This window comes from Equus asinus, chromosome 24 (genome assembly GCF_041296235.1).
Source record: "Equus asinus isolate D_3611 breed Donkey chromosome 24, EquAss-T2T_v2, whole genome shotgun sequence".
Taxonomy (NCBI): Eukaryota; Metazoa; Chordata; class Mammalia; order Perissodactyla; family Equidae; genus Equus; species Equus asinus.
The window spans coordinates 32354097-32374539 of record NC_091813.1 but is presented as its reverse complement, the minus strand read 5'-3'; positions in this window follow the sequence as shown (position 1 = coordinate 32374539).

The following is a 20443-nucleotide window of genomic DNA, read 5'->3' as shown; positions in this document are numbered from 1 at the left end:
TGTATAATGAGGTGGGTCTCTAAATTGGGTGACTCATAATAATAGCCTACAAAGCATTGACATAGTCTTTTTTTCTTTTTTTGAGGAAGATTAGCCCTGAGCTAACTGCTGCCAATTCTCCTCTTTTGGCTGAGGATGACTGGTCCTGAGCTAACATCCGTGCCCATCTTCCTCTACTTTATATGTGGGGCGCCTATCACAGCATGGCGTGCTAAGCGGTGCCGTGTCTGCACCCAGGATCTGAACCAGTGAAGCATGGGCCGCTGAAGGGGAGCGTGTGCAGTTAACCACCACACCACCAGGCCGGTCCCTGACATAAGTCTTTGCATAGAGTAGACATTTGTATGCAAACTATTTCAAATCACGTATTATTTTTTTCCACTTTCGTCATTGGTGAAATAGAGATACTGATGATCATATCAATCTGATTACTACTTATGTAAAATGTTCAGTCTTCAAGATATTTGAAAAACTCTGAAAATATTAAAATCTAAGTATTAAGAGAGCAATATATTTTCAAATAATTCAAAATCAGAAAACTTTTAAACTACTTTTTATTTTATATTTATCATTGTTAAGTAGGTTAGATTAATGGGTTGAAGAAGAATATTTTGTCTTTGTTTTCAATTCTGCTTCTTAAGTTTGAGTCATTTCTATAACTGGAACTATTTTAAAAGAATGAAATTAGAGTGGTTCTTGCTTTGAGAATTTATATTCGCAAGATACGCTCATCTTGACTGCTATAGGCTTTATTCGTTGTAATTAACACATGTCGAGACTTTCTGTTGATTGTTTAAAACACTTGCAAGTATATTTTTCTTAAAAACAATGTATAATGCATCATATTTTAAATGCATTTGGAGAAGCTGTGGAATTGGATTACCCATAGTAATATAAAAGGCAATATAAGTGATAAATATTATAGTTGTTTAATCTAGAATAAATATTACTTCTTGAGCACTTGGCATTTTTGTTTATGGTTTGCTTATATCAAGTTATTAAGCAGCTTTAGCTAACATTTTCAAAGCCAGAGTTTTAGAGAACATGTACTTTAGGAAATATAAAATTATGCTGTGATTGGAAGGTCTCTCTCTCACTCTCTCTTAGATACACACACACACACACACATATACATGCATATCTGTAACCACACACATATATAGCTGTAATATTTTTTTTCCTGATATCAATAATAGAAAAGGAGAGAGAAGTAGCTGAGTAAAATAAAGGCAGCATCCAGGGGTAAGAGCCAGGAAGAAAGAAGAGTATGAGTTTGAATGAAATCCAGAAAATTAACAAAACTAGAAACTTTGCTCACCGTATCTAATGCATCAACTATTTTTCCACCTGTTGCTCAGGGCTAATCTTCCTGAAAAAAAAAAAAAAAGCACATATCCTAAATGATAGAGCAGCAGAAGGACAAAGGACTAAAGAAATAGGCAGTGCAAATATTTTCAAGGGAAAGGTTATGAATAGCATGAACTTTTAAACAAGGACAGATATCATCATGCCCGTTTACAATGATATAGATGCCATTCTGGGAGTTAATTTTTGCAGACAAATGGTAAGCAATTGGTGGATACACAATTTCTATCATTTAGATTCTTTAACAAAAGCCGTTCTTTCTGCTCTCTTGATAAAATTTGGCAAAAAATTACTTTAGAAAACAGTCATAAAATTGTAGCAGATAAAGATTAGTAGCAACCGAAAGACCCAATAAGGTAGCAGTTCTTGCACTCTTGAAGAATTTAAGATTTCAGATTTGTTGACATAGATTGTTGCACTAAAAAAACAATGCATCCAAGGCCACATGGGTATTTAAATGTCACAAGTAACACATATCACATTTATATTACCTCTATAAAATGACATTAGGTTATTTTCTGCCTACATTGAGAAGATTGTTAAAGCTTGCAATGTAAAGTACTAATAACCTCAAATTTTCACTTGTGATAATTTCTCATTCTTTGTAAAAAAAAGGAAGTTTAATTGTGGGCTTTCTAATGTCAAACCTGAACTCACTTCCTTATGTTATAATATTGACACTCATTTACTAATTTATATTCTCAAGAACAATGTAATTTGCATTTTAGATATTGTGAATAAGGAAGAGTATGCTTGATCATTGTTTTAAAATCATGATTCCTTTTATCGATTGATCTTGATTATATCCAATGAAATTTTCCCCTTTTGGTATACAGTTCTAATGAGTTCAGACAAATACATAGAGGCACGTACACCTTTCACCACAGTCAAGATACAGAACAGTTTCACTACTCCATGAAATTCCTTGTGCTGCCACTTTATAATCAATCGATCCCACACTCCCAACCACAAGCAACCACTGATGCTTAAGTAAATGCAGTCATTCAGTATGAGTCTTTTGAATCTGGTTCCTTTCACTTATATTTTCTTGTAGATTCATCTGTGTTATGTGTATGAATAGTTTGTTCCTTTTTATTGTTAAACAGTATTTCATTATATTGATGCACCACAGTTTGTTACTCAAGCACCAGTTAGACTTTTTTCAAATTTTAGCAATTATAAATAAAGCTGCTACAAACATTTGTATACAAGTTTTTGTATGAACAAAATTTTTCATTTTTTAATCATATGATAGATATGTTTAGGTTTATAAGAAATTGCCAAACTGTTTTCCAAAGTGGCCGTACCATTTTATATTCCCACAAACAATGAATGAAAGTTACAGTTCAGTATCTATGTCAGCACTTGCTATTGTCTTTTTAAAGTCTTACTTTAACTCTGCTTTCTTTTATAAACCATTCTCGAGCGCAAATAACACAATCTGACATAAGTATTTATTTTCCTCCTTCAAAGCATAGCTGTGCCACAAACTATGTGATCAGGTGCATGTGATTGATTTTTTTTCTTAAAAAGTTTAATATTTATCCTTAGTATAACTGACGATATCGTCAAACATTGCACACATTTTCTCAAATCTCACTTTACCTCTGAGGTTTTGGGTTTTTTTTCTTTCAATTATTATACAATCCCTCAAGAAGTGCAACCCCTATTTAATCACTATAAACGGAATGCTAACTATTGTGTGTGCAAACCTGCATTTGGTCTTCACGTACAATGATTCAAAGGCAAAGAGCGTACATTTAAAACAATGTGATTAAACACATTACTAGATCAATCCTTGTTATCCAAACATGTATACAATCATGTGATTTGAGTTTGTATACATACATACATACATAATACGTGCATGCATACACAAATTTATATGGACATTTAAAATTTTTATTTCTTTTGTAATGATGGCAATGATAAAGAAATTTTCTGTAGGTTTTTTGTATTTAAATGCATCATGCAGTGATTTCTAATAATATCAAAAAACTATTAAGTTGTTAAATAATAAAAATGATTACAAACTATATATGTTTTATTTCAAAAATGTGTGTGTACATACATCTTAGAGGAGAATCTTTATATAGACAATGTCCTATTGTATGTCCTTGGATCACATTCCGCAAACAGTTCTTTAATACGCACACAGATTATGGATTGAAAGACTGTATCTCAAAAGCTAATGGCAATTATCCACTAGGTGGTAGAATTTTTTAAAAAAATTATCACATGAACTCTATCGTTAATAACTAAATATCATAAAATCTAATTTTACTCACTCTTAAGGATTTTACAAATTAACAATAATTTTAGAGCAGTTAAATTGCGTATAGACACAATGTGAAAATAAAATGAGCATAAAATAAAACGTAATACTGTATTTTCAAAAAGGGTACACTTAAAATCGCTGGTTAATTTTATAACCAACTGTCATTATTATAATTCTGCAAACTAATAGAAGAGCATTCGTATCTCATGCTTTAGCACTCAAAGAATTAAATGTAAAATAAAATAATTACTTATAATGTTTATATTCCTTTCACAGCATTACTTTCTATAGACATAAAAAGGCACACTTAGTTTTAATTACTGGTACAAGTAAAACAATTACTCGTTCAGTTTTGCAAAATTACCTCAAAATATTTGTTTTCAAGACGTTTCGCAAAAGTAAATAAATATTTATAAGTAAGGAAAAATTACTTGGTATAACACCAAGTGTTTTTTACTGTAAATTTCATATAAATAAGCCCCATGGCATTACTTAATACTATTATTTTACTTTATATATTGGTTTAATTTAATTTAGTCAGCTAATTATTTAAGCCTGTCTCTGAACTTTTAAAAGAATTTACTTTTCTCTCTACTTCTTCCTGAATTCCTGCATCACGTCCTAGGGAACACAGAAACCCAGACCCTGCACGTTGTCCGGCTTCCTGCTTTCGTCTCCACCTACAGTTCATCCCCCTCTAAGCTGTTTTTTCTTCTCAGAATTCCTGTACCACTCTTTCACTATGGTTGGTATGTTATTGCATTAATAATTTCTAAAAATTGCTTAAAATGCCACTTTTTAAACTCCACTTTTGCTCTTTTAGGGTTTTAGTGATAATGAAGTAAAAAGCAATTCCTGCTTGCTTTAAAAACACCTCCACTATGAAGCCGTTTGTTCTCAAAGAGTAAATTCTACCTGAGGGACGATTACTTTGCATATTTCCGTCTGTTGAACTTGTCTAGACTTTTCATCCTCACTCAGTGCTTTAGAATGACGTTCATTCTTGCTGATTTGAGTCTCTTGTCCAATAAAATAATGCAAAAGATTAAAATTACTACATATTTCATAGCTTTTATTGTTGAATATTCAAACCGAATTACCTATGGTAGATATCTACTAGATGCGGTACGCAGTGTTTACCAAATTACCGCTCGTCATGGTTTTTGCTATATATGTGTAGCACTAGAAATCTTATTTCAATACATGATCCAAAAGATCAAAACTGTTTGCAAAGAAATTCAGACACATATGTAATTAAGCCTCCCTTGTTGTTTCTGCTGGCCAGGCATCTAAATACTTTTTGGGGAAGAATAAGTTGCTGCAGTCATAGACATGCCTAAGTACCAGGTCTCTGATTCACGTGGTCAGAACAGACTAGAACATTAAAATATTCCCCAAAGAGCCTCCTCCTGAGCAATAATATCCATAAAACCATAGCTTTTATGTGCTATATATTCTAACATGTACATCTAAGTATATAAAGTAAAAATTAAACTTCATTATTGTGATGTAAAATTATCTCACATACCACTGGTGACAGTTTGGGCAATACTCGCCAAAAAAATTATTAATGAAAAGAATTCGTAGAATTTCTATCATTGCCTCCTAACTTACTTCCTTTTGATTGTGTTAGATTGGTACCAAATGTAGCTTATGCATGCACATCATGTTAAAATGATCTCTAGGCTATAAATACTATGGCCCTAGGGATATAAATGCTATAGCCTTACTGTTTTATGAATCATATTTATTTTTTAAGGGAAAGAATCTGACTTATTTCTCTTTCTTATTACTTTTTGCATTACTGGGACCTAGTGTATTACCCAGGTCGTAATAAACATACAAGATATATTTTTTAAACTGAATCCTGAAATAAATTCAGCTTTTAAGAAACATAATTAAGCATATTTGTAATAGTACGATATGGTACTCATTATATTCATAATATTCACTATCTACGTGTACTATCGTAGTACTATAATTGCTGTGCAAATTTCCCATCCCAAATATTTTCTTTTCTATACTTTTTTTGAAGAAGATTGGCCCTGAGCTGACATCTGTTGCCAATCTTCCTCTTTTTTTTTTCTCCCCAAAGCCTCAGTACATAGTTGCATATCCTAGTTTTAAATCTCTCTACTTCTATGTGGGACGCTTCCTCAGTATGGCTTGCTGAGTGGTGCGTAGGTCCATGCCCAGGATCTGAACTGGCGACTCCTGGGCTGCTGAAGTGGAGCGTGCAAACTTAACCACTTGGCCATGGGTCGGCCCCTACACTTTTTAATGTTACATCTGTAGTCTATGTATTTCCTTCCTTTTTTTCTCCCTTCCTACTTTCCTTCCTTCCTTCTTTCCTTTCTTCCTTCCTTTCTTTTTTTGCCTTCTTTAAATATAGCCCAAGGATCTGTACAAATTCCTGAGTTACAGTCTGAGAGATTCTGATATAGTAGGTCTGGAAAGGTACAAGGAAATGAATTTTTTAAATATCTCTGGTGATCCTAATGCAGACGGTCACTGGGCAACACTTCAGGGTATACTATAATCATAAAAGGAAAATAACTTGGTTAATTTTTGAAAACAACCCATATGCTAATGAACCATTTTGGTAAATTATAATTTATTATAGGTTTAAAATGGGACATCATTAACACAAGAGATCAAGAAATAGAGAAATCAACATAAACTAGAAATACAGTAGTCTCTCCCCAATTTGATGTTTATTTATTTTATATAATCAGTAGGAAACTTTTGGTTGAGAAACATGATTCCTAAAGTAAAATTAATTTAAGAAGACCAATAGCATGAGTGAATCTATGAATTCATTTTAAATTTTAACATGAGCAGCAGCACTACCACCAACAATAGCAGGATAGTAAATAGAAAGGATATCAATAATATTTTATATATGTTACATATATAGCAATGAATTCTTCATATCATAATTTTTACATAATTTTCGGCAGGAGAATTTGTTTTTCGCCTCTCTTAGACACAGTTCAAGGTCTGTCTGAATGTGAGACCTGGGTTTGCTGAAGTTCGCTCTCCAAGACGACCTGTGGCCCAGGGAATCTAGAGACTGTGAATTCGAGCATTCCAAGCCAGCCACTATTGCATATGCTGTTCTGGCGCCACAATTACAATAGCTAGCGTTCCATAATCCTATATTCATATCTTCTCTTTTATTTACAGAAATAGAAAACCAATAGAGAAATTTATCAGTAACCAAAATGGCCTCTACATTCCCCTCAGCTTGACTAATCTTTAGACAGGTTTTGTCCTGACTATAGGCCTAAACCTTCCGTTTTCCTAGAGCATTTACTTTAGAAAACTTGGAATTGCAAATTCGTTCTCTGCCCCTTTGAGATGTATGATTTCTCCCAGCCTCTTGCCAGTTTTACAAGTTAGGCATGCCCTTCTCAAGCACCTGGAAGCCATCCCTTTGAAATGTAGTCCTAAAGGAAGACAGTACCCTTATCTGCCAGTCTCTGTGGCAGGGTAGAACCTTAACTTCCAGAAGTGCCAGTTGGCAAACAGATGGCCTAATCACATCCACAAATCTCCTCCATAATGTCCTCCAGTATTTTTTCCACTTCCTCACCTTTCCTGCCTTTTGTTTTGGGGAAATTGAGTTCCCTTCCTTCCCCTATAGCAATGGTGTTAAATAAAGTCTTCCCCGCCTATTTAACTCTGTTCACTGAAAGTTTTTTTGGCATTAGTACTTACTTCTTCACCTTAATATTATAAGGAAAACTCTTACATTACTGAGAAAACCTTAAAAATTCAGAAACATTCGATATATGTGATATCAGAAAACTCTTCAGCTCCAGGATATCCAGCTAATCAATTGCTACTTAATTAGATTTATAATTGCCAGTGACTCTCACATTAAAAATTGCACTTGATATTGATGTGTCATTTTAACTTATCTCTGTAGTCCCACGATGTCATAAGAATACCAACTAACAGCCTCTTTCTACAAGCTGCACATTTGTTTTAACATTACTTCCTAATTCAAATAAAGATATGCAAGATACAAAAATGATGGAGGCTTTTTTGGAAGAGTGGACAGTCATTATTACTCTCCAAATCTCTGTCTTCTGATCTCAAATTCTCTTGCACCATTTGAAGACTGAAGCAATTTACCCTGTAAATTCTTTGTATGCTATTTTTAAAATGTAAGAATACGTAATTAAAAAATAGTGGCTATTCAAAAATATATAAAAGCTGATTCATTCTACTGTGGGGGATCAGAATTGGCCACCCCAAAATGCATCTCTTTGCCTTGATTATTTTTAAGAACAAGAGACTCTGAAAGAAACTTTGACCTTCCCCTTAATGGCCTAAAGGAATTTAAAATAGCAGGGCCTGTTTCAGGAAGAAGCTAACATCATAAGATAACTGTAATATAATGTAAAATGTGTCTCCCAGGTCACATTGTCTATAGTTGGCCCATTTGCATTTCCATCTCCATGAAAATTGCCTTCCACTCCCTTGAAGTCCCAAACCACTACCCCCAACATCCTCTTTTGTCTTTAGCTGAAAATACTATTTAAGGTGGTGGCTCTGGCTATTCTGTGAGTTACTCAGCTTACCTGGATTTCTCCCATGTATACATGTTATTAAGCTTTATTTAAGTTTCTCCGGTTATTCTGTGTCATGTTGATTTGATTCTTAGACAAACCAGAAGGACCTAGAGGGCAGAGGAATTGTCTTCCTCCCCTACTCTACCAGAGGAATGTATATTCACCATGCCCTAATTTTAAGGCATCATCAATTAAATCACTTAATTTTCTATAGACTTGATCAGAATAGTCTTAAAAGATACAAAATGACCAGTATAAAAATTACTTAATATAATTCTACTGGTATTGTTGATTATTTGAATAACATTCAGATCATTATGAGACAAAGGCAACAATAAGTTGGCATATAAATCATAATATGATGGCATTAGTGATTCTATTGGGGAGCAATTAAGTTTCAATATATAAGGAAGTGCTTTGGGAAATTTAAACTTTTTATGACCTCATTATATTAAAATTTAGCAATACAGTTGAAGCACATATTCACAGCTTAGGGCTTCCTTAAACTATACAAGAAAACCGTTTAATCTTTGAAAATGGGTTATATAGCCACACTTTTACAAATTTTTCTCATGAGACTGACTTTTTTCCTAACTTGAAAAAAAATTATCTCAAATACATAATGATGTGGGTTCAGTGAGCCAAGGAGTAGAAAGAAAGATTTCTTGGACTCTCAAGTTCTGGTAACAGTGCTCCTTTATTCAAAGAATAGCATGGAGTGGCATGCGGACAGGACCCATGGGCAGAGAAGAGCTGCAATGGGTTGAGGGTAGGGCTAAATTTATAAGGCATAGGTATGTGAGTTATTTCTTTACAGGATAAAGGAAAGATCATGTAAAAAAGTCGTTAACATGGTATCAGTGCAGGTGGGGTCTGGTTATCAAATGGTCATATAACTTTGGATACGAGTCAGGTTGGATCAGGTCAGGACGTCCTATGCTTCCTGGAGGATGACATAGGTCAGTATGTAGGCCAGGACGCCTTGGGCTTCTCTCCCTGGGGCAGCCTTGATCCTCATCACGTAATAATTATTAAAGCATGCACTTACTGCATGCAAATTCTTAACAAAAAAGCAAAACAAAACACCTCTGCCCTCCCTTTCATCATGTATACCACTTCTCTCAGCTTGTCCCAACTTCCTCTCATATAACACAATTAGGACTCAATATGTTCATCCAATTTTTCTTAACATTTTTCATTTCTTGGCTGTAGTTACTGGAAAATATGACTTAAAGTCACAGCTATCAGATACTGTGCTTTGAATTTTCCGAGTTTGGAAGGCAGAAAATATCTGCCCAATAGAGGATTTGTTCAAGTTCTCATTTAAGCAAAATCCTTAGTCAGTAAATCTTGAGCTGTTCAAATAAAATCAACTTTCAACTAAAACAGATCTATTGGATTGTTTCTGGAACCTGTAATTCTATAAGATTGGGAGATTGCCCACAAAAGAAGCCAGTAACCAAATAAAGATGGACTGATCCTTGTGCTGTCAGTCTCTCTAGAAGGGAAAAGCAAGAGGCAATGTGACTGTTTTGAGTTTTTTTTTCGAAAGCAAACATTTGTTCTAGTAAAAGTGTAGTCTTTTCTTCCCTTCAAAATATAACTGGCTTTCATTTTCAAACATTTTAAAAGAGATATTCTTTAATAAAATGACGTTAACAGTTAACGTAATTTTTGTTAATGTTAAAAATTTAAATTAAAAGTTTATTTTAAACTTTTTAAATAGAAATAAAATAAGAAATGTATATCCTTACTATTTGTATCTGGAAGGACCTTTTTACATTCATCTTCTTGTATTTACTTTGAGCCCTGCATTTTTTAATGTCCTCAAATATTTAAATGGAAATAATTTATTTCTCACAAATTTGCTTTCTATAAAAGTGCACAGATGCTTGAAATACATCAGCCTCTTCCAAACATGCATATTAAAATTGCTAAAGCATTAACTTTTATACTCAAAAGAGCACAAAATATTGAAAATTATAAGAGCAGAATATCTGCTTACTGAATTCATTCCCACAGCTCTTCAGTATAAAGTAAGTTTAGAAAATTCAGACTTTAATATATATCTGACTCCGTAGCAGTGCTTCCAATAATTTATTGACATAAGTTATGAACATAGGTGAAATTGTAAAGCAATAAAAGGAATCTAGGTCATTAGTAGGGGAAAAAAGAATGTGGAATGCAAATGGAGTGCAGTGATGGTGAGGTGTAGACACATCGACAGTTTCAATGATTTTCTTTTTGAAAATAAAACCACAAATGATTCAAGAATAATAAAAAGTCAGCAGTCTTCTTGACCCATTGCTAATTCTATACTTAAATTGAGAGATGGAATAACCATATTACTAATACTGATGATCATTTAATTACATTGGAGATAACATTTTGATTTTCTCCCATTTAATATGGAAAATTGCTTTGGCTAAAAAATGTCCATTTTTTCCTATTTTTAAAATGCAGCCTCTGTATTTTAATCTATAATCTCCTAAGGTATTGAATTACGTGGTTTGACTTTACACTAAGTGAAGATTAAGTATTTCCTTTTGTTCCTTTTAAATTAACCTTCCATTAGTTTTGAGTGATCTCTCCTTCTTGTATTATGGAACAGCATATAAAAAAGGATCTTATCAATTTTTACTATACCCTTCAAAATCTTAAATAACTCAATTATATTTGCTCTATCTCTTCACATTTCCAGGCTAAATAATCTTAGCTTCTCTACTCTCCTTTTGTATATGTGTAAGTTTCATTCTACTTTAACCATCTTATATGTCCTTTTGTGAACTCTTTCATCCTTATCTTCCCCCAGGGAATGTATCCCAACTTAAGACAGTGCTTCACATTCAAAGATTCTATATATAATTATAACATACATTAGTGCTATTAATTTGCATTTATATACTATTTCATTTATGCAAAGCGCTTTTCAGTTTATCTTTACAATATTGCTGGGAACATATTAGCAAAAGGTTTTGGAATGAGAAAGTATAAAGAGGTTGAAACTAACCCCAAATCAGTAGAGGTACATCTAAATCATCTTTTTAAAACAACAAAAATGATCTTTTTCATTTAAAAAATCTATTTAAAATGCTAATTTTATTGATAGGAACTTACTAAAAGGCATTGTTAATTTTCTAGCAATAAAAAGAACTAGTGAACAAAATGATAATTTTGATTAGTTATCCCTTTCAAACTAGTAAGACCACCTTTTTAATGTATATGAGAGTGACTTAGAAAAGTATAACTTTGTATTTATTTTCAGTCTAAAATGATTTTGTTCAAAGAATAATGAATTTCCAATGTTTTAAAAACTAAAGGTAATTGCACTCAAAATTAATTGAGGTGACTTGAATCTTGGAAATACCCAAAATACATAGAGATTTCAGTTTTATATCCCAGGAAATGCCTCCTCTTCATTCTTACATATATTTGAGGTGCCTGTTCTGATTATTTGAGTTACACAACTCTGTTTTGGATTCTCGGCTTAGTGGAAATTTACCATATTAATGCCTGGATTTTCTTTCTCTCACATTAGGTGTAATGTCTGAAATTAAGGTCCAATACTGTGTGCAGCCTTGACTGGTGAAATCAAGAAAGCCTCAAATGTCCTAATCAAAGGTTTAAGGTCTTCTCTCTGCACCTGCAAATAAGGTCCCCTAAGCAAACCAAGCTTATCAAGCAGGTGAAATCCCCGTGAGTCATTGGATAGCAGGTTTCAGTTCCATGCTAGCCCACAGAATGATTCAAACAAGCCCTTCACATCCTCCCTGGGGAGTCAGGGGGCACACTACCCTCTTGCGGGCCTGCCTCCCGCAGCCCCCGGTTCTTCTCTCTGTTCCAGATTGCAGCCCTTTTGGACTGTGGTATCCTCCTCTCCTAGGCTCTGAGTGTATGTGACTCATAAATTGCTATCTATCTTATCTACCCAGTGTCAGTTTTCAAGTGTCTAGCCACCTCTATAATTCCAGGGTGGGCATCCCTCCTTTAGCCAAGGGAAGAATAAGAGGTGATTAAACATCACATAGTGACAATTCTTGCATCACTAGATACATTGTCCACCAGTGAGCGACAGCCATAAGGAGTGTTTCATTTGTTAGCATGCTTATATCCCACATTGATTTATTTAAGAATTGTGAAGATGTGGGCATTTACAGATAAACATGAATGTTTTCCAAGAAAATATTTTCATTCTACAGTCCCCTAGGGGAGAGATGTTTGCAAATCAATTTCTTATAATAAAATCAAATTCTTAGGGCATCAACTGTATTTTCTAGACCATCTAAATTTCTAGATTTTTAAGAAACTTGGTGAAATGTGGCTAATTTCACTTCGGCATGCAGAGCTACCAGAAGAAGAAAGCAAGGAATATCTCAGGAGTAGAAACAAAAAAGGCCTATTAATAAATACTAAACTTATAGATAAGATGCTATGTGACAAAATAAATACTAGGACATCATCTCACTTAATCTTCACAATAATTCCAAGGGCCAGATGTTATTTCTTCATTTAAAACAAGAAGAATCTGATTCTGACAGATATGTAACCTTTTCAAAATTTATACAGTTGGTGAATAGTAAAAGAGTATTTTGGTTGGTTTTTAAAAATCACATTTACTTTTCATTATACTAGAAAAAAATGCAAGAAAGAAAAGAAAAGAAAGAAAGTAGAAAGAAAGAAAGGAAGGAAGGAAGGAAGGAAAGGAGGGAGAAAAGGAGGAAAGGAAAGATGGAAGGAAGGACAGACACAGATTGGGGGGATCAGTTTCATTACTCTTTTTTTTAATGTATGAATAATTAAAACTATGGAAATAGGGTAATTCTGGTACTCACTTAAAAAATGGTCCGCAGGTTCCCTTTCAATAAAGTTACCATGGAGACTAGTGGTCTTCCTTACCTGTCTCTCATCATTTATTATTGTTGAAAAGTGTATGAGAAGCGCTATATAAGAAAAAGCAAATTTAAACCTAGAAATGAAATTAGGCATTATAAAGTACCAGAACCATCAATTTCTAAAACCATTGAAAATGTTCAGAAGTCCCCTTCAAAAATGTTCATCTTGGGGCCAGTTCGGTGTGGCAGTGGCTATGTACAGGAGCTCCTCTTCAGTGGCCCGGGGTTCATGGATTTGGAACCCAGGTGTGGATCTACTCACCACTCATCAAGCCATCCTGGGGCAGTGTCCCACATACAAAATAGAGGAGGACTGGCACAGACGTTAGCTTAGCAACAATCTTTCTCACAAAAAAAAAAAAAAAAAATCCTTGTGTTGCTTCTTACTATCTTCTAATTAAAATTTTCTTTCTTTAAGTACCAGCAATCACAATAAAGGCAAAAACCTAGTTTATAGTTATGTTTTCAGTCTGATTTAAGTTTTTTATTTGACAATGTTATTTTTCTCTTTTTTACATTGAATATATTGCTGATGATAAGGGACCTATAATCTTTTATGGAGTAGCTTAGGAAAGTTTAGAAACATAATCTGTATAAAATTATTTATGTGAAAAATGCTCTCTTAGTTCTAAATAGTTGAATGACTTATCATTTTATTAGTACAGCAAAGGGAGAGAGTGGTGCTTTATTTAAGAAAGAGAAAAGTTGCAAATTTTGAATGCAATTCATTTGAAATATATGTTTAGCACTTTTCTTTTTGGTGAGGAAGATTTGCCCTGAGCTAACATCTGTGCCAATCTTCCTCCATTTTTTTGTATGTGGGATGATGCCTCCACATCATGGCTGACAAGTGGAGTAAGTCTGTGCCTGGGACCCAAACCCATAAACCAGAGGCACTGAAGTGAAGCGTGTGGAACTTTAACTACTTGGCCACAGGGCTGGCCCCTGTTAGCACTTTGTAAGAGAGAAAAGCACAGTGCCCTTTTCAAAAATCTCCACAATCCTTGTCTAAGTCTTAGTTAGTAATCCTTGGGTCAAAACCTTCAATGGAGATGATGTTACATACATTACTGATCTTGACTCATATTTACCATATCATCATAATTAGCAGTGAATGAATACAATGTGACAAGTTAAATTAGTCAACGATTCTCTGTACTCTTCAACCTACAGAATACTTCATTCACTTCACTTGGACTTAGAAAGTGAGGGTAATCATAACTTTGTTTTCAAAGTGGGGAATAAAAAAATATATATACTAATGTTTCCTGTTGTTGTTTACTTTAAAAATCTCAAGTTTGGAAAATCTTCCCTGCATCCTCAATATTTGTGACTGTTGAGGAAAGTAAAGTACTATTTTTGAGACAGAAACTATCTACATAGCAAGTACCCTTTATAGAGGAGTAAAGGGCCTTTTTGTGATTGTTGCTACAGTCCAGTATCTTAAACTTCTCTGATCGTAAAAATTCACCTGGGAAACTTGTTATGAATGGAGATGTACCCTCAACCTGCACCTTCAATAGGCCTGGAGTGCCCAGGGAACCTGTATGCTAGGGATTTTCTTTGTACTAAATGTTAATAGTTAGCAATAACTAGTTATGTATTAAAATTTAAAACTCTAAAAATCAATAAAGCTACTGGAAGTCTTGTAAGAATAAATTTGTATTTTAGAGATTCCTTTAATTTTGATAACTTTATCCTTTGTCAAAATTATCAACAATTACTGATAATCTGGTCAGGATTATCATTTTTAAAAGTTAAAGTCTTTGCAGTTTGGAAGAAATATTTCTTGTTTGTACCTCATGTCGCATTAAAGTTGAGTTATTGATGAGCAATTTGAGCTTAATTCTTTATTCTAGTATTTGCCAAACCTGTGACATTTCTCTAAGTTCTTTTCAATTTTTCCCTTACCTGAGTATCACTTGTCTTTTTCTAATTTAGTCTAACACTAGTTTTTAGACTCTTTCCCTGTGAACATCTGTGACATCACAGGTTGTCTTTGTTTAGGCTGCTGTAACAAAAATACCATCATCAGGGTGGTTAAAACAACAAAGATTTATTTCTCTCAGTACTGGAGGCTGGGAAGTCCAAGATCAAGATGCCAGCTAATAGTTTTGGTGTCTGGTGAGGGCTCATTTCCTGCTTCATAGACAGCAGTCTTCTCTTTGTGTCTTCAAATGATGAAAAGCGCAAAGAAGCTCTCTGAGATCTCTTTTATAAGGCCACTAAAATCACCTCCCAAATGCCTCACTTCTAAGTATCATCACATTAGGAATTCAGTTTCAACATACGAAGTTTGGGGGGGACACAAACATTCAGTCTATAGGACAAGTGTAGTGATTTAATTATATTTTTCTAATATACAAAATGAGAAATACTTAACCAGGAAGAACTTTTAAAAAAGTCATCTGAAAAAAACCTAAAATCTCTTAATTTTCATCATTTGCATGCATACCACACTTTGAGAAAGACTGCTTTGAGAAAGCCATCAATCACAACACAAATGTTTTTGCTAAACTAACTGTTGGAAGTGCAACTGACACACTGATGGGGCTTAAAGATGGAGCTAAGGCAATACATTTTAGTAGATAAAGTCTTCAAATAAAGCAGTGTTGTGCAAGTTTGAAAGAGAAGAGGCAAAATACCAAGGAAGTAAATTCAGAATGTCCTGGTGTCTGTGTAGGTGTGTGTATTAATATCTTAATACTGGTTTAACACATTGCTACAAACTTAGTGACTTAGCTCAAATTTACTATCTTACAGTTCTAGAAGCCAGAAGTCCAAAATGCATCTTATGGATGGCAATAAAGATGTTGGCAGAGCAGTGTTTCTTCTGGAGACTCTGGGGGTGAGTCTATTTTCTTTTCCAGCTTTTTAGACTCTGAATTCCTTGGGTTGTGGCCCCTTCCTCCAGCTTCAAAGCAAATTGCTTCAACTTCTGATTCTGTCCTAGTATCTCCTCACTGACCACGATTTTCCAGCTCCCTTGTAATTACATTGGGCCCACCTCAATAATCCAGGATAATCTTCCCATCTCAAGATCTTTAACTTAATCATATCTGCAAAATCTCTTTGCCATGTTAAGGTAACACATTTGCATATTCTGGAGATTGGGATATGGGCATCTTTGGAGGACCATTATTCTGTCCACCACAGTATGAGTAGATGAAAATGACATCAAAATGATAACAGAGAGGTAAGTCAGATTGTGATCAGGGATGAAGGGGAAGGAACAGACTGAGCATGCACAATGCATGTATGTATTTGTGAATTGATAGTTAATTCAGTTATTCATGTTTTGGATACTGTAAACCAATGCTCCGGATGGAGTTTAGAGGTAGAACTCTAAAGACAGAACTATAAATTTGGGAGACATTAATATAGAGGTAATAATTTAATATGCTGGACTGGATAAGAATGCTAAAAGAAAATATATGTAGAGGACAAGATTCTGGAGTTAAGAGTCAGGAGGAAGAAAGGAAAGATAGTAAAGGATTAGAGGAGACTGCAGATTTACTAAAACTAAGGAGGAAAGTGTTTTAGGGAGAGAATTGTCAAGTCAGAGTGAGGTAGATTAGAATCTGAGCAACAGTTATTGAACCCCAAGGGAAGAAACAGAATTAAATAGAATGAATACAGGTTGATCACTCAATCTCTGTCAGTCTCTATGCTAGGTATTTTATGTATCTCATTCTCACAGTAAAATCATGGGGTATATGACATTAATAATTTTTCAAAGTTGAGGAAAGTGAAGCTGAGCAATGGACTAGTCTTTCCATAGTCAGCTATCTAATGATTGCTGAGATTGGAAGCAGTTGTGTCTAATTCCCAAACTTGTGGTTTGTTCATGACATCATGCTGCCTATTTGGGGAGGAGAAAGCAGAGAAGTGATTCAAGAATTAGAATATGTAAACAAAAAACAACCAAAAATGTGAAGACAGTGGGGGAAAGTAAAGAGAGATAGCTTAGAAGACAATTCCATAGAACTATTAAACTGAAGAAAAATAAATACTTTTTAGGCCAAAAAATAGAAAGTCTATATTTTAGGTTATGTATTTGTGTGCTTAGAATAGGAGAGAGAAGATATTATTCATGGAAATGAGTTCTTCGAGAGATAAGAAAGAAGGAAATAAAAACTATAGATTGAAGAATCAATCTTGGTAAGGAATCCCGCAATGTGGGGCCCAACCCTTATATTCAGTCATATTCCTACATCCCACTGTGTCAAATTCTTAACTGCTTAGCTAACATCTTATCTGTTTTGTAGTTCTAGGGCAAATGTCCTCCCCATCAGTGGGTTCTGCGTTGGCGGACTCAACCAACAACAGATGGAAAAGCCTACGATGGTTGCATGGTTACGTCTGTAGTGAACATGTACATACTGTTTTTCTTGTCATTATTCTCCAAGTAATACAGTATGACAACTATTTACATAGAATTTACTTTGTCTTAGGTGTTATAGGTAATCTAGACATGATTTAAAGTATACAGGAGGATGTGTGTAGGTTATATGCAAATACAATGCCATTTTATATAAGGGAATTACGTATCTGCAACTTTCGGTATGAAGGGGGCTCCTGGAACCAATCCTATATGGATACCAAGAGACAACTGTAGTTTCTTCAACTTGAAGTTCCCTTTCTCCTATTCTCTGTCTAGTAAAATTCCACTCATTTACCAAAAGCCTGCAGCTATATAATCATCATTCATAAAGCTGTATCACTTCCACTTACAGAATTGTTCTTTTCTGTTTACTTTCTCACTTGGCACCTCTCTTTATGAATGACTTCACAGTGAGTCATAATAATATTATTATTATAATAGCTATGATATTACAACATCCTTAAGTTCCAGATACTGTGCTATGTGCTTTGTGTATAATACTTCATTTAATCCTCATGCAATCTCATATCTTCATTTTTATCAAAAAGAAAACTGAAGTTAAGAATAAATGTTAACATTTTCTTAATATTATGCAATTAATTATGAGAGTAAGAAGGATCAACATTTCTTAGTCTTTTGCCTTATGTCACCTCTAGTTGGAAACAACAAAAATTACACAAAATACTTTAAATAAAAGAAAATAGGGGTATTATTTTAGTGAAATATTTCTCGTAAAATCTATAGAAAATTTTACATCTGAGTCTTAGGGAGATTAGGAACTGCAACAACTCTAGAGATCTTAGCAACAGGTGACGACAAGCCTGTACCTTCATGCTCCACTCTTAATGTGATTCCATGATCAACTGACAATTTCTAGTCAAGAATGCTGATTGAGAACGACACCAATAATCCTACACCACATTATTTCATGAGACAAAAATTTGAGCAGGAAATATAAAAGTATCTTATAATTAATCAACAAATAATTATTTAACCAGGGGAGTTAATATTTATTCAGGGTTTATTTTCTTGTAAGAAACCACTCAAATTTTTTTAGGTAAAAAGAGAAATGAATTAGAAGGTGAGAAAGCTATCTCATAGAACCTAGGCACAGTAAGAAAATCAAAAACTTTCAAGGGACTAGTGTTGGGACCTGAGAAACCAGAAGTCTAGGTCTCTTGTCTCTGCTTCTCCATTTGGGTTGATTTTATCCTTGTCTCTTTCTGCTGGTAGATTTCTTTTTGCCTCAAACATAGTTTGGTATAGCTTTTGGTTAAAATTTCCATCAGAGATTGCATTATTTAAATATTAACTTTATTATTGAAAAATTCCAGTTTCGCCTCGTTGCTCCCTCCTTATCCAACCAGCTAGAGCTCGTAGAGCATTCTACGAGCAATTCAGCAAAAGCTGGGGGAGAATATAAGGTAAGAGCTTGACAACGGAGGGAAGATTCTTCATAAAAAAAGGGACTGTGTACCAGGAGTCTCCCCAAGAGTTTGATTTCTATTCTCCTCCTAAGGGTAATACCAATAACACTCATGCTCACTTTTATTTGTAGATATATCTATAGTTAACATATCCATTAATTTGGATTGAAAGATTTAATTAGTAAGGCTATATAACAAGGAAGTTTAATAAGGGTTTTTAAAGCATGTCGAAAGAAAAACAGACATTTCTACCTTTTGATACTTTTGTCCTTGTCTAACTCTGTCTTAAAATATGGCAAACCAATGATTTGCACCAGTTTTTTTACTGAAGGGAAATGATTCAAACATCCATAATGATATCCTTATGTGCCTATGTAAGCCTGAAAAATCATTCGAACGTCGTGATTGATGAATTTGCTGCTGTCTCAGCTTTTAAAATTAATTGGAGAGAAATGAAAATTGTAATACAACTTGCTTTGTCTGCACAGCATGCCTTCTATGTAAATCACTAAATGAACACAAGAGGGAATTAAATATTTTGGAATGGTATGAAAATAAATTTGAAATAAATGCAAAACTATGGTATGAAATATATAAAGATTTTCTTAAGTTTATTATAATATAACCATTAACATTTAAAACAGAAGGATGTTCGGTCTTTAAAGATAATAGTGTTAGAAAATAAGGTTAATTAGGTCAGGTTTCTGCTCATTTTGTTTTATGCTTTAGAATAATGTTGTTTTATTATGTTTATAATATGACAATCTAAATTTCATTAAATCATATCTTTTATGTCCAACATTTCCAGAAGCAGAAATTCATTCTACATAATTTCCTTTTTTCTTTTTTTTCCTTTTTCTTTTTAAAGATTGGCACCTGGGCTAACAACTGTTGCCAATCTTTTTGTTTTTTTCTGCTTTATCTCATCTCCCCAAACCTCCCCCTGTACATAGTTGTATATCTTAGTTGCAGGTTCTTCTAGTTGTGGGATGTGGGACGCCGCCTCAACGTGCCCTGACAAGTGGTGCCATGTCCGCGCCCAGGATCTGAACCCTGGGCCGCCGCAGGCGGAGAGCACGAATTTAACCGCTCGGCTACAGAGCCAGCCCCTACATAATCTCTCAAAGTGAATTTGATCCCTTTTCAAAGTCAGGGCTCTAAACTCAAGGTAGAGAACTGGGGCTCCATTTCCTCGGCACAGACAACTCAACTTGATGTCAAGCTGATAATCTACTTAATTGAATTCCTGAAGCTGGCTTGCTTGCATTCTATGTCACAGTGATTTTCCTTTTGAATAAGTGATCTGGTTTGTTCTAGTTTATTGATGTCAACAGTTTATCTAGACTATTCTAGGCATACCAGGACTTTACATTTTGGATGCTAGGCTTGTTATTTCCCCAAACTTGGCCGTTCCTCTGATATTTGTCATACTCTAATATGTTAATATTAGTAAGTTAACTTTGAGTACTTCCTTTGTTTGAAATTTTACTGAAAAGCATAAACCATGAAAGACAGAA